Genomic DNA, 14,921 nt, shown 5'->3' with positions numbered 1-14,921 from the left:
CAACATTGGAAAGACAATATCCCCTTCTCGCAGTTCAATAGAATATCACGTAACTGTAAGAAAAAGGAAGAAAGAGATCAACAATTGGAAATCTACAAGGAGAGATTCAAAGAAAAGGGTTACCCCGCACAACTCCTGGAAGGAGCTATGAATAGAACAAAGGAATTGGAAAGGGGCGAACTTCTGCAGTATAAAACTAAGGAAAATAAGGAAGATAATGTCAAGTTCATCACGACATATAGCAGACACGAGAAATTCATCCAACAAACACTTAAAAAACATTGGCATATCTTACTCATGGACCCCATTCTAAAGGATTACCTTACCAAAGAACCCAAATTAGTTTTCCGAAAGTCACAAAGCTTGAAGGATTTGGTGGCACCCAGCATGCTAAGAAACCCTGAAGTTAGGAATCCGATGCCGAAATGTGTGGGCAGTTATAAGTGTGGAAAGTGCAATATTTGCAAATATCTTCACCATAACAGGAAAACCTTCAATAACACCAACACCAAGAAGGAATATCGAATCAAACAGTTCATCAACTGTAACGCATCATCTATAATATATCTCCTGGAATGTCCCTGTGGTCTGAAGTACATTGGCAAAACCAAAAGAATCCTGAAACTTCGCATACAAGAACATGTTAGGAATATAAAGAATAAAGTCCTCACACACGCAGTATCAAGACATTTCCATCAATGCCACAACTCGGATCCAGAGACATTAACCTTTAAAGGCATCGAATTGGTATCACTGGGAGAAAGAGGAGGTGACCTTTCCAACCTCCTTTCCAGAAGAGAAATGTTCTGGATCTACGAATTGAACACTCTCCACCCAGATGGCCTCAATGAAGGATACGAAATAGCACCCTTCCTGTAATGTAAGCTACCTATTCTTCGCACTTTCTCCATCCCAACCTCTCCCCCATTCGTCCTGGGTTCGTAAGAAAAACTCTGCTTCCTCGTTACAGCCATACCACACTGGATACGCCCAAATCCGGCCGACCTTGGAAGCAAAGCAGTGTTGGGCCTGACCAGTACCTGGATGGGTGACCGCCAGGGGAGATCAGGTGCTGTAAGAAAGGATTGCACAAGGAATCCTCTAAACCCACAAGCATCCCTATCCCTATCTTTATGTTTTGATACATGTTGTCTCTCTTACCATAATAACTCTAAGTCAGATATCCCCATTAAAATTATAAAAATACTGAATAACTCTCGTTGTCATTTTGATATGCACATCAAAGGTCCATCCATATATCTCCACATTACTATTACAATCACACCAGCCTGGAGACGCCCAATACCGTCCGATCTTGGAAGCTAAGCAAGGCTGGGCTCGGCTAGTACAATGATGGGAGACCGACTTGGAAGACTGAGTGTTGTAAACATGTGTATAATAGGCTATCATATCTAGTATAAATCCCTAAATCTCATTATTTACTTTTTTAATATTTATTACCATTTCTTTTATAATTATTATCCAGTTATTTTGTTGTTTACATTTATATGTAATGCCCGGTTATACTGAATCGATCCTCCCTTTATCTTTTATATAATCCGGAGCTGACCAAATTCCGAATCCAATCTGAAAAAGAAAACATCTCATGGACTTAGACTTTAAAAAAACATGTCCGCCATAACCATGTACTCAGACTACAGAAAAATGGCGGACGCGAGATTCTTATGCTGTCATTCAACACGCCAGCCGGGTATCCAGGCAACCGCCCCGGGGAGCATAAACAGATACAGTGAACTTCCGCCGCACATAAACTACACAGGCGCAGTACGAAACGCCGGACACCGGAAGAGGGGCGGATATGACGTCACGCTGAGCCCGGACCGGAAGTCGGCGGCCCTGAGAGTCTTTAATGTATTTCAGCTGTTTCTAACAACAGATTTCACTCGTTTCTCTCTGCCATAGCTTAAACCAAATAATCTGCATTTAATACAATATGATATCACATATTATTTATAGCAATTTAACAAGTCATGTTAATTGCTTACAGGAAATGGGACTCACATCACTTCCTGTCATACTGGTATATAAGTAAGGTCTGTCTCTAGTCAAATCACCCCTTGATGAAGTCCAGATAGGACGAAACGCGTTGGGTGCTACTCCTTGATCTAAACCTCACCACAAAGCTAAGCTAATTTTCTGATTCCTCTATTTTTAAAAAATTAGGTTTTTTGAAAACGCATATTCCTATGTGCCTTTTTTAATCTGTCTAGTACCTTCTATTTTAGGAGTGATACTTTTAGGTTTTTAAGATAACACATAGTTTTTATGCTACCATGTTTTTTCCTTTAATTATCCAAAAAATTTTATAAGCAGAAATTTTAATTCTCTTTTACCTCACTAATTTTTTTATATGGGTCATATATATACACTCTTTTTATGAACCTATATGTTTTTATCATGTTTTATTTTGTATAGTACGTTCCACTACAATAAACCTATATTATTTTATTTATATACTGCTTTGAGCAATCTATTAGCACCATTGGTCGCTCTCCACTACCTCATCCCCTGTCCACATAACCATTTTCTATAGGTAACCATACCATTACCTATAACTATTTGGGGTAAATGAGCTGACGCCCTGATATATAAAGTAGGGAGTGCAAATGCAATAAGCGTTTTTTGTACACCATTTGTAGAGTTCCCATTCTAGTTGTTACACTTAAGATACTGCATCCGTGGCGCTGATATCTCTCCAGTACACAATTTTCTCTTGGTATCATTGCTTTCAGCCGCCTGGATTTGACCAGCATCTCACATAGAATGTTTGGAACAAAGGAACGTACCAACAAAAGGAGCAATCTATGCCAAAAAATTTTCAATGAAACTGCTATACCTGAGATTGAACAGAACACTAATAATCTCGACGATATGTTTTGGAGCATAGAAAGACTACTGACAAAGGAAATTAAAGCATGGTGGGACATCAGGGGCCTGGAACACTATGTCGATGTAAACAGGATCCCCAGAGGACTCAGGCTATCTAAACAACCAACATTTGGTATGGACAATCAGGACTTTATGAAGGAGTGGGACAACACATTACATAATTGTTCCATTAGCCTTATGAAATTACTTATAACAGAAAAGAAACGCATTATCTCAAACCTGGATTTAGAGATAAAGGAAGCTGAGAACAAAATGGAAATACACAAGGATAAAGAGGATTTCAGAATTAACGAAAAAGTTCTAAACAAGAAATTAGAACGCGTAGAGGAAGAAGTGATCAAGAACAAAGAAAAAAAGTTCACTAGAGACAGACAGGATTATGAGAACAATATGGTGAAAAATTGGAGCAGGTTTAATAGAGGAGAACGACAGGAGCCAAAAGGAACTAAAGATTACTGGCAATCCATCCCCAAGAAACAGAGGTATCCGCAGACTAATACAAGGGGTAAACCCTTGAACCCTATCAGAACCACGAACCGTTTCTCGACATTAAAGAGACTGGATTCCAACACAGAGGAAACTTTTTTATCCCCAGGCACTTCGCACCATCCCAGAGGTACGACAAGGACCACAGAAAAATGGAAAGCCACCAACATATCCCCACGGAAAAGAAGGTTCGAAGAAGAAGAGGATGCCGTGGAGGAAGGAGGAAAGAACCTGTTCAAAAGACGAAATCTCGAATAGAACCGGTTGCCCCTAAAGGTATACACAACCTCTCCAGCCACGTATTGACGGAACACGAAACTACCTTGTTAAATAAAGGTCTTTCGTTTGCACCCACTAAAGGAATGAACAAATTTGATGTCTTTATTGATTTAAACAAATTTATACGGAAAATTACCCTTAAACGCCATTTCCTTAAAAAAGAGGATGCAATCATACAAAACTATGAACAATCAAAATCTGGCTTGAAGCCCACTTCCAAATTTTACCCCCTTGAATCTAAGGGACAATATGTGGGCTTGTTCTATGACCTAGTAAAGAAGGACCTTTGTGACACTACCACTACACCTATCAAGGAAAGAAATCTCACTAATAAAGAGACAGAAGCAATAAAAAGACTTCAGGAAAATAAAAACATTGTTGTAAAAGCGGCTGACAAAGGGGGGGGGTTGGTCATTATGGATAGAGAGGCCTATACCGCAGAAGCTAACAGGCTACTGGGTGATAGAGCCTCATATATTCCATTACAAAACGACCCAAAAGAAACCTTCGTGGAAGAACTAAGGACGATGCTTTTAAAAGGTTTTAGACGTGAAATTATCACCAAAGAGGAATTTCAGTATCTTTTAAACTCCAACCCCACCACCCCCATTTTTTACTTCCTTCCGAAAATACATAAGTCTTTGGAAAATCCCCCAGGAAGACCCATAGTGGCAGGTATCGATTCCCTGACTTCACACCTTTCTGAATATGTGGACCTCTTTTTAAGAAAATACGTCATAGAACTACCGGCTTATTTGAAAGACACGACAACGGTTTTAAACATGATGGAGAACTTCCAGTGGAAAGATACATATAGATGGGTTACAATAGATGTGCAATCTCTATACACTTGCATAGAACATGACAAAGGGATTGAAGCATGCAACGAATTTCTTAGCAAAGACCATCTAATCACAGAGGATCACAGATTTTTCTTGTGCGAGATCATGCTTTTCATTTTAAAACACAACTATTTTAAATTTTTAGATGGATTTTATCTCCAGGTCTGTGGTACAGCCATGGGGACTATCTTTGCACCCAGCTTCGCAAATCTTTTTATGGGACATTGGGAGAATAAACACATTTTTACAAACAATCCATACCAACCTAACATCATCTTTTATAAACGATATATCGATGATATTCTGATCATATGGGAAGGTGAACAACAGATTTTCAAAGAGTTTTTAACACACATCTCGACAAATGATATGAATCTCAGTTTCACAGCAATGGAGAACACGGAAAGGATTGAATTTCTAGATCTGGTCCTGACGCACTCAGGTAGTGATATTATCACAAGCAATTTTATTAAGAAAGTGGATATGAATAGCTACGTGCACTACAAAAGTAATCACCGACAACATTGGAAAGACAATATCCCCTTCTCGCAGTTCAATAGAATATCACGTAACTGTAAGAAAAAGGAAGAAAGAGATCAACAATTGGAAATCTACAAGGAGAGATTCAAAGAAAAGGGTTACCCCGCACAACTCCTGGAAGGAGCTATGAATAGAACAAAGGAATTGGAAAGGGGCGAACTTCTGCAGTATAAAACTAAGGAAAATAAGGAAGATAATGTCAAGTTCATCACGACATATAGCAGACACGAGAAATTCATCCAACAAACACTTAAAAAACATTGGCATATCTTACTCATGGACCCCATTCTAAAGGATTACCTTACCAAAGAACCCAAATTAGTTTTCCGAAAGTCACAAAGCTTGAAGGATTTGGTGGCACCCAGCATGCTAAGAAACCCTGAAGTTAGGAATCCGATGCCGAAATGTGTGGGCAGTTATAAGTGTGGAAAGTGCAATATTTGCAAATATCTTCACCATAACAGGAAAACCTTCAATAACACCAACACCAAGAAGGAATATCGAATCAAACAGTTCATCAACTGTAACGCATCATCTATAATATATCTCCTGGAATGTCCCTGTGGTCTGAAGTACATTGGCAAAACCAAAAGAATCCTGAAACTTCGCATACAAGAACATGTTAGGAATATAAAGAATAAAGTCCTCACACACGCAGTATCAAGACATTTCCATCAATGCCACAACTCGGATCCAGAGACATTAACCTTTAAAGGCATCGAATTGGTATCACTGGGAGAAAGAGGAGGTGACCTTTCCAACCTCCTTTCCAGAAGAGAAATGTTCTGGATCTACGAATTGAACACTCTCCACCCAGATGGCCTCAATGAAGGATACGAAATAGCACCCTTCCTGTAATGTAAGCTACCTATTCTTCGCACTTTCTCCATCCCAACCTCTCCCCCATTCGTCCTGGGTTCGTAAGAAAAACTCTGCTTCCTCGTTACAGCCATACCACACTGGATACGCCCAAATCCGGCTGACCTTGGAAGCAAAGCAGTGTTGGGCCTGACCAGTACCTGGATGGGTGACCGCCAGGGGAGATCAGGTGCTGTAAGAAAGGATTGCACAAGGAATCCTCTAAACCCACAAGCATCCCTATCCCTATCTTTATGTTTTGATACATGTTGTCTCTCTTACCATAATAACTCTAAGTCAGATATCCCCATTAAAATTATAAAAATACTGAATAACTCTCGTTGTCATTTTGATATGCACATCAAAGGTCCATCCATATATCTCCACATTACTATTACAATCACACCAGCCTGGAGACGCCCAATACCGTCCGATCTTGGAAGCTAAGCAAGGCTGGGCTCGGCTAGTACAAGGATGGGAGACCGACTTGGAAGACTGAGTGTTGTAAACACATGAGGGAACAATTTATGAATGACCTACTAATGTGTATATAATTAATTTTTATATATATAAAAATATCTTTTATGCATAATATATCTACTTTAGTGCATCAATAGAGATTTTATTCCCAGTAATACCTTTCCCTAGTATATATGTATATAAGAACATATGCAGATTCTCCTTCCCATTAATGTCTCATGTGTATAATGGGCTATCATATCTAGTATAAATCCCTAAATCTCATTATTTACTTTTTTAATATTTATTACCATTTCTTTTATAATTATTATCCAGTTATTTTGTTGTTTACATTTATATGTAATGCCCGGTTATACTGAATCGATCCTCCCTTTATCTTTTATATAATCCGGAGCTGACCAAATTCCGAATCCAATCTGAAAAAGAAAACATCTCATGGACTTAGACTTTAAAAAAACATGTCCGCCATAACCATGTACTCAGACTACAGAAAAATGGCGGACGCGAGATTCTTATGCTGTCATTCAACACGCCAGCCGGGTATCCAGGCAACCGCCCCGGGGAGCATAAACAGATACAGTGAACTTCCGCCGCACATAAACTACACAGGCGCAGTACGAAACGCCGGACACCGGAAGAGGGGCGGATATGACGTCACGCTGAGCCCGGACCGGAAGTCGGCGGCCCTGAGAGTCTTTAATGTATTTCAGCTGTTTCTAACAACAGATTTCACTCGTTTCTCTCTGCCATAGCTTAAACCAAATAATCTGCATTTAATACAATATGATATCACATATTATTTATAGCAATTTAACAAGTCATGTTAATTGCTTACAGGAAATGGGACTCACATCACTTCCTGTCATACTGGTATATAAGTAAGGTCTGTCTCTAGTCAAATCACCCCTTGATGAAGTCCAGATAGGACGAAACGCGTTGGGTGCTACTCCTTGATCTAAACCTCACCACAAAGCTAAGCTAATTTTCTGATTCCTCTATTTTTAAAAAATTAGGTTTTTTGAAAACGCATATTCCTATGTGCCTTTTTTAATCTGTCTAGTACCTTCTATTTTAGGAGTGATACTTTTAGGTTTTTAAGATAACACATAGTTTTTATGCTACCATGTTTTTTCCTTTAATTATCCAAAAAATTTTATAAGCAGAAATTTTAATTCTCTTTTACCTCACTAATTTTTTTATATGGGTCATATATATACACTCTTTTTATGAACCTATATGTTTTTATCATGTTTTATTTTGTATAGTACGTTCCACTACAATAAACCTATATTATTTTATTTATATACTGCTTTGAGCAATCTATTAGCACCATTGGTCGCTCTCCACTACCTCATCCCCTGTCCACATAACCATTTTCTATAGGTAACCATACCATTACCTATAACTATTTGGGGTAAATGAGCTGACGCCCTGATATATAAAGTAGGGAGTGCAAATGCAATAAGCGTTTTTTGTACACCATTTGTAGAGTTCCCATTCTAGTTGTTACACTTAAGATACTGCATCCGTAGCGCTGATATCTCTCCAGTACACAATTTTTCTCTTGGTATCATTGCTTTCAGCCGCCTGGATTTGACCAGCATCTCACATAGAATGTTTGGAACAAAGGAACGTACCAACAAAAGGAGCAATCTATGCCAAAAATTTTTCAATGAAACTGCTATACCTGAGATTGAACAGAACACTAATAATCTCGACGATATGTTTTGGAGCATAGAAAGACTACTGACAAAGGAAATTAAAGCATGGTGGGACATCAGGGGCCTGGAACACTATGTCGATGTAAACAGGATCCCCAGAGGACTCAGGCTATCTAAACAACCAACATTTGGTATGGACAATCAGGACTTTATGAAGGAGTGGGACAACACATTACATAATTGTTCCATTAGCCTTATGAAATTACTTATAACAGAAAAGAAACGCATTATCTCAAACCTGGATTTAGAGATAAAGGAAGCTGAGAACAAAATGGAAATACACAAGGATAAAGAGGATTTCAGAATTAACGAAAAAGTTCTAAACAAGAAATTAGAACGCGTAGAGGAAGAAGTGATCAAGAACAAAGAAAAAAAGTTCACTAGAGACAGACAGGATTATGAGAACAATATGGTGAAAAATTGGAGCAGGTTTAATAGAGGAGAACGACAGGAGCCAAAAGGAACTAAAGATTACTGGCAATCCATCCCCAAGAAACAGAGGTATCCGCAGACTAATACAAGGGGTAAACCCTTGAACCCTATCAGAACCACGAACCGTTTCTCGACATTAAAGAGACTGGATTCCAACACAGAGGAAACTTTTTTATCCCCAGGCACTTCGCACCATCCCAGAGGTACGACAAGGACCACAGAAAAATGGAAAGCCACCAACATATCCCCACGGAAAAGAAGGTTCGAAGAAGAAGAGGATGCCGTGGAGGAAGGAGGAAAGAACCTGTTCAAAAGACGAAATCTCGAATAGAACCGGTTGCCCCTAAAGGTATACACAACCTCTCCAGCCACGTATTGACGGAACACGAAACTACCTTGTTAAATAAAGGTCTTTCGTTTGCACCCACTAAAGGAATGAACAAATTTGATGTCTTTATTGATTTAAACAAATTTATACGGAAAATTACCCTTAAACGCCATTTCCTTAAAAAAGAGGATGCAATCATACAAAACTATGAACAATCAAAATCTGGCTTGAAGCCCACTTCCAAATTTTACCCCCTTGAATCTAAGGGACAATATGTGGGCTTGTTCTATGACCTAGTAAAGAAGGACCTTTGTGACACTACCACTACACCTATCAAGGAAAGAAATCTCACTAATAAAGAGACAGAAGCAATAAAAAGACTTCAGGAAAATAAAAACATTGTTGTAAAAGCGGCTGACAAAGGGGGGGGGTTGGTCATTATGGATAGAGAGGCCTATACCGCAGAAGCTAACAGGCTACTGGGTGATAGAGCCTCATATATTCCATTACAAAACGACCCAAAAGAAACCTTCGTGGAAGAACTAAGGACGATGCTTTTAAAAGGTTTTAGACGTGAAATTATCACCAAAGAGGAATTTCAGTATCTTTTAAACTCCAACCCCACCACCCCCATTTTTTACTTCCTTCCGAAAATACATAAGTCTTTGGAAAATCCCCCAGGAAGACCCATAGTGGCAGGTATCGATTCCCTGACTTCACACCTTTCTGAATATGTGGACCTCTTTTTAAGAAAATACGTCATAGAACTACCGGCTTATTTGAAAGACACGACAACGGTTTTAAACATGATGGAGAACTTCCAGTGGAAAGATACATATAGATGGGTTACAATAGATGTGCAATCTCTATACACTTGCATAGAACATGACAAAGGGATTGAAGCATGCAACGAATTTCTTAGCAAAGACCATCTAATCACAGAGGATCACAGATTTTTCTTGTGCGAGATCATGCTTTTCATTTTAAAACACAACTATTTTAAATTTTTAGATGGATTTTATCTCCAGGTCTGTGGTACAGCCATGGGGACTATCTTTGCACCCAGCTTCGCAAATCTTTTTATGGGACATTGGGAGAATAAACACATTTTTACAAACAATCCAAACCAACCTAACATCATCTTTTATAAACGATATATCGATGATATTCTGATCATATGGGAAGGTGAACAACAGATTTTCAAAGAGTTTTTAACACACATCTCGACAAATGATATGAATCTCAGTTTCACAGCAATGGAGAACACGGAAAGGATTGAATTTCTAGATCTGGTCCTGACGCACTCAGGTAGTGATATTATCACAAGCAATTTTATTAAGAAAGTGGATATGAATAGCTACGTGCACTACAAAAGTAATCACCGACAACATTGGAAAGACAATATCCCCTTCTCGCAGTTCAATAGAATATCACGTAACTGTAAGAAAAAGGAAGAAAGAGATCAACAATTGGAAATCTACAAGGAGAGATTCAAAGAAAAGGGTTACCCCGCACAACTCCTGGAAGGAGCTATGAATAGAACAAAGGAATTGGAAAGGGGCGAACTTCTGCAGTATAAAACTAAGGAAAATAAGGAAGATAATGTCAAGTTCATCACGACATATAGCAGACACGAGAAATTCATCCAACAAACACTTAAAAAACATTGGCATATCTTACTCATGGACCCCATTCTAAAGGATTACCTTACCAAAGAACCCAAATTAGTTTTCCGAAAGTCACAAAGCTTGAAGGATTTGGTGGCACCCAGCATGCTAAGAAACCCTGAAGTTAGGAATCCGATGCCGAAATGTGTGGGCAGTTATAAGTGTGGAAAGTGCAATATTTGCAAATATCTTCACCATAACAGGAAAACCTTCAATAACACCAACACCAAGAAGGAATATCGAATCAAACAGTTCATCAACTGTAACGCATCATCTATAATATATCTCCTGGAATGTCCCTGTGGTCTGAAGTACATTGGCAAAACCAAAAGAATCCTGAAACTTCGCATACAAGAACATGTTAGGAATATAAAGAATAAAGTCCTCACACACGCAGTATCAAGACATTTCCATCAATGCCACAACTCGGATCCAGAGACATTAACCTTTAAAGGCATCGAATTGGTATCACTGGGAGAAAGAGGAGGTGACCTTTCCAACCTCCTTTCCAGAAGAGAAATGTTCTGGATCTACGAATTGAACACTCTCCACCCAGATGGCCTCAATGAAGGATACGAAATAGCACCCTTCCTGTAATGTAAGCTACCTATTCTTCGCACTTTCTCCATCCCAACCTCTCCCCCATTCGTCCTGGGTTCGTAAGAAAAACTCTGCTTCCTCGTTACAGCCATACCACACTGGATACGCCCTAATCCGGCCGACCTTGGAAGCAAAGCAGTGTTGGGCCTGACCAGTACCTGGATGGGTGACCGCCAGGGGAGATCAGGTGCTGTAAGAAAGGATTGCACAAGGAATCCTCTAAACCCACAAGCATCCCTATCCCTATCTTTATGTTTTGATACATGTTGTCTCTCTTACCATAATAACTCTAAGTCAGATATCCCCATTAAAATTATAAAAATACTGAATAACTCTCGTTGTCATTTTGATATGCACATCAAAGGTCCATCCATATATCTCCACATTACTATTACAATCACACCAGCCTGGAGACGCCCAATACCGTCCGATCTTGGAAGCTAAGCAAGGCTGGGCTCGGCTAGTACAAGGATGGGAGACCGACTTGGAAGACTGAGTGTTGTAAACACATGAGGGAACAATTTATGAATGACCTACTAATGTGTATATAATTAATTTTTATATATATAAAAATATCTTTTATGCATAATATATCTACTTTAGTGCATCAATAGAGATTTTATTCCCAGTAATACCTTTCCCTAGTATATATGTATATAAGAACATATGCAGATTCTCCTTCCCATTAATGTCTCATGTGTATAATGGGCTATCATATCTAGTATAAATCCCTAAATCTCATTATTTACTTTTTTAATATTTATTACCATTTCTTTTATAATTATTATCCAGTTATTTTGTTGTTTACATTTATATGTAATGCCCGGTTATACTGAATCGATCCTCCCTTTATCTTTTATATAATCCGGAGCTGACCAAATTCCGAATCCAATCTGAAAAAGAAAACATCTCATGGACTTAGACTTTAAAAAAACATGTCCGCCATAACCATGTACTCAGACTACAGAAAAATGGCGGACGCGAGATTCTTATGCTGTCATTCAACACGCCAGCCGGGTATCCAGGCAACCGCCCCGGGGAGCATAAACAGATACAGTGAACTTCCGCCGCACATAAACTACACAGGCGCAGTACGAAACGCCGGACACCGGAAGAGGGGCGGATATGACGTCACGCTGAGCCCGGACCGGAAGTCGGCGGCCCTGAGAGTCTTTAATGTATTTCAGCTGTTTCTAACAACAGATTTCACTCGTTTCTCTCTGCCATAGCTTAAACCAAATAATCTGCATTTAATACAATATGATATCACATATTATTTATAGCAATTTAACAAGTCATGTTAATTGCTTACAGGAAATGGGACTCACATCACTTCCTGTCATACTGGTATATAAGTAAGGTCTGTCTCTAGTCAAATCACCCCTTGATGAAGTCCAGATAGGACGAAACGCGTTGGGTGCTACTCCTTGATCTAAACCTCACCACAAAGCTAAGCTAATTTTCTGATTCCTCTATTTTTAAAAAATTAGGTTTTTTGAAAACGCATATTCCTATGTGCCTTTTTTAATCTGTCTAGTACCTTCTATTTTAGGAGTGATACTTTTAGGTTTTTAAGATAACACATAGTTTTTATGCTACCATGTTTTTTCCTTTAATTATCCAAAAAATTTTATAAGCAGAAATTTTAATTCTCTTTTACCTCACTAATTTTTTTATATGGGTCATATATATACACTCTTTTTATGAACCTATATGTTTTTATCATGTTTTATTTTGTATAGTACGTTCCACTACAATAAACCTATATTATTTTATTTATATACTGCTTTGAGCAATCTATTAGCACCATTGGTCGCTCTCCACTACCTCATCCCCTGTCCACATATATATATATATATATATATATATCACCCCAGGTGAATTGACTTCAATTTCTTTGAGCCGCAGTACTGCATTTTTGTGTATGGGCTTAGTGCTGTGAGTTCCTCTGGAGGACACTGGACAGTAATTTAAAATTAAAACATGGGCTGCCCTCCTCTGACTATCTATATATATATTTACACTGTATATACATATATTATATAATATACATACATAATGTACACATATAGTTACATTTACATATGTGGTTGATTTACATTTTTTAATAAAACCATTTCTGAACCTACAACAGCCTGTCTGTAGGGACCGCAGGGGAGCTGCAGCTGTCTGTAATATCCCATCTTCCTGAGCAGTGCATCAGCCGCATGATGTTGCGATGCCTGCACCATCAGGATAGGACCAAGTGTCAGGTAATTGGGAGGGGGAGGCAGGGGTGTTGGTGCCGGCTGCACAGCTGGCCAATGCAGTACTTCGGTGGGCGGGAGGGTACTAATCAATTATAAATAGGCACTGCTCTTGTTTTGTCTTGTTCATTATCTTTGGGGTCCCTCCAACCCATGGGACCCCATACAGTTGTCCCCTTTGTCCCCCCTTGCTGCTGGGCCTGGCCCTTTTTTCTAGACCAGACTTTGTAGATCAATCTAATTAATAGACTGTACTTTCATTTTTCCAGAGGTGCCCTCAGTTAAAATAGGCTGCATGTTATATTTTGTTTTTCCCCTATTATTTGAATCATATTTGTCTATGCAATCTGTAAGCATTAGTTTGTGAGAGACAGATCATGTCAAACTAACTTAGTTAGCTTCTATGAGGAAGTGAGTGACAATCTCGACCAGAGAAAAGCAGTTGATGTGGTCTACTTAGATTTAGCAAAACCCTTTGATACAGTGCCTCACAGGAGACTAATCATCAAATTAAAAGAACTTGGCCTAGGAAAAACTATTTGTACATGAATAAGTAACTGGCTGGATAGCAGGGTACAGCAAGTAATGGTCAGTGGGATGTCCTCCAGCTGGGCACAAGAAGTCAGCGGAATACCACAAGGGTCTGTACCCGGGCCACTATTGTTCAACATATTTATCAATGACCTAGAAATAGGCCTTGAAAGCACAGTGTCAATCTTTGCAGATGATACTAAACTGTGTAGGGTAATTAATTTGGAAATAGATGTGGAGTCTCTACAGAATGACTTATCTAAACTTGAAATCTGGGCATCTAAATGGAGAATGAGGTTCAATATAGAAAAATGCAAAGTTATGCATTTCAGGACTAAAAACAAACTTGCAACCTACATATTAAATGGGGAAAATCTAGGGGTAACAGTATTGGAAAAAAAATTTGGGGTACTCATAGATAATAGGCTTAATAACTGTATACAATGTCAAAGTGCAGCAAAGAAGGCAAGTAAGGTGCTAGCATGCATAAAACAGGGAATTGAGACAAGGGACGAGAGTGTAATCCTGCCGCTGTACAAATCATTGGTACGTCCGCACCTTGAATATTGTGTTCAATTTTGGGCACCACATTATAAAAAAGATATCTGTGAACTCGAAAGGGTTCAAAGGCAAGCTACTGTACTAAATTGATTAAAGGGCTAGAGGGACTGGAGTACAAGGAAAGCTTACTAGGTTGAATATGTATACACTGGAAAAGAGGCATCTAAGAGGAGACATTATTAATATCTTCAAATGTGTAAAGGGACGTTACAAAGAATTATCAGAGGAAGTACACAAGGTCACTCGCTGAGGTTAGAGGAGAGAAAATTCCATACAAAACGTAGGAAAGGGTTCTTCACTGTTAGGAAAATAAGGATTTAGAATTCCTTGCCAGAGAAGGTGGTAATGGCGTACTCTGTATATACATTTAAAAACGGATTGGATAAATTTCTGACTGAAAAAGATATCCAAGGTTATAGCATTTAAAATATGGACATTGA

At 38.8% G+C, this 14,921-nt stretch overlaps 6 pseudogenes; all 6 read left to right on the top strand.

Moving 5' to 3' along the window:
* Positions 1 to 962: 962 nt before the first annotated feature.
* On the top strand, positions 963 to 1,081 carry LOC134947083 (5S ribosomal RNA; annotated as a pseudogene).
* Positions 1,082 to 1,271: 190 nt separating this feature from the next.
* On the top strand, positions 1,272 to 1,390 carry LOC134946353 (5S ribosomal RNA; annotated as a pseudogene).
* Positions 1,391 to 5,998: 4,608 nt separating this feature from the next.
* LOC134947128 (5S ribosomal RNA) lies at positions 5,999 to 6,117 on the top strand (annotated as a pseudogene).
* Positions 6,118 to 6,307: 190 nt separating this feature from the next.
* Positions 6,308 to 6,426, top strand: LOC134946306 (5S ribosomal RNA; annotated as a pseudogene).
* Positions 6,427 to 11,223: 4,797 nt separating this feature from the next.
* LOC134947322 (5S ribosomal RNA) lies at positions 11,224 to 11,342 on the top strand (annotated as a pseudogene).
* Positions 11,343 to 11,532: 190 nt separating this feature from the next.
* On the top strand, positions 11,533 to 11,651 carry LOC134946305 (5S ribosomal RNA; annotated as a pseudogene).
* Positions 11,652 to 14,921: the final 3,270 nt, after the last annotated feature.

This window comes from Pseudophryne corroboree, chromosome 7 (genome assembly GCF_028390025.1).
Source record: "Pseudophryne corroboree isolate aPseCor3 chromosome 7, aPseCor3.hap2, whole genome shotgun sequence".
Classification (NCBI taxonomy): domain Eukaryota; kingdom Metazoa; phylum Chordata; class Amphibia; order Anura; family Myobatrachidae; genus Pseudophryne; species Pseudophryne corroboree.
The sequence above is the reverse complement of the archived record's forward strand: the minus strand, read 5'-3'. Positions and strand labels throughout refer to the sequence as shown.